This window comes from Tupaia chinensis, unplaced genomic scaffold (assembly GCF_000334495.1).
Source record: "Tupaia chinensis unplaced genomic scaffold, TupChi_1.0 Scaffold000225_1, whole genome shotgun sequence".
Taxonomy (NCBI): Eukaryota; Metazoa; Chordata; class Mammalia; order Scandentia; family Tupaiidae; genus Tupaia; species Tupaia belangeri.
In genome coordinates this window covers 1,943,304-1,944,657 of record NW_006159700.1, presented here as the reverse complement: position 1 = coordinate 1,944,657, position 1,354 = coordinate 1,943,304, and positions in this window count along the sequence as shown.

Genomic DNA, 1,354 nt, shown 5'->3' with positions numbered 1-1,354 from the left:
ATATAGAGAAAATGCTATATAAAACTCTTTGAAGATAGAATATCCACAAAATAGTAATTAAATCTTTCTTCTTTTAAAGGATTATGCTAATTGTATTAATTTAATCATTTTGACATTTAAAAATATGAATCATCTTTTTTATCATAAAACAATATAACTACATTTTATTTCTTAAAATGTAGAAACTAGAGATGAAAGAAATTGACTACAATTCCATCAGTCTCAAAAGGCAAATGCTTCCATGCTGGTGTAACTTACCTTTCTCCTCATGATTAGTTTTTTTTCTTATGAATATTTTAAAATTTGAATTCATTATGCATACAGAATGTCTCCTTTCACCTCTCAGCCTTAATATATAAGAATTAGAAATTTAAACTTGGCTCTCTGTTGAGGAAACTAAGACTAGAAAGATGGATACAAAGAGAAAGAACAAAAAAGAATGGATAAAAGCTTTCTTCAACCCCTTGATTTTTTTTTTTTTGGAGAGATTTTCACTGTAGGGCGCGTGCGCTCGCCAGACAGACAGAGAGAGACATAGAGACAGAAAGCGAGAAATCACCCCCCAGGGAGGATGGTCACGCCGCAATCCCTTCTCCTCCATTCTCCTCTCGGGATCTTGGGCACGCACGCACACGCGCCCAGCGTGAGTTTTAAACCACCGGGTCCGGGACACGAACTGCGGTCGACTACGTGGGAGTCCAGCGACATAGCCATTACGTTAACTGCTGGTTCCATTCTATTTTTTTCTGAAGGCCTTATCCCATCGTCAAATATGTATTGGGTGAGCCTGACAAGTAGGCTATAATTTAACACAGAGTAAAACCCCACCATTATGCTGTAAATGGAGTCCAAAACCTTTGATCAGTAGAATGAGGAACAGTGTTATTGTGAGGTTCAAGCATTAACTAGGTAGGACCAAATGGAAGACAGTCACCGGTCGCATCATATCCAAATTTACATTATCACAGGGCATATTATCCACTTCTCTCTTTATTGTTAGAGTCCCCTAAAGGATGCTGTTAAAATAAGATAAATAAATAAATAAATAGTAAAGAGGCTGTTCTTTATCTTCCCTTGTTGAAATATTGCTTTTATGATAGAGCCTGCAGTATAAGTACAGACCTGAGAGAGAGAAATGAAGAGAGAAAGAGCAAAACACCCTCAACAGGATCTCAGAGTCTCATTATGCCGATTCCCCTTTGCGCAGCCCTCCAGCTCCACAGGATGCTGGGCACTCAGGTGCACACACAGCATGTTTTCAGGTAGACCCAGGGATCCAAACTGATGACTGCCATATGGCTTCCAGCTTTGCATTACTGCTGCATCACAGCAGCTGGGCCCCTTTGGGGATATT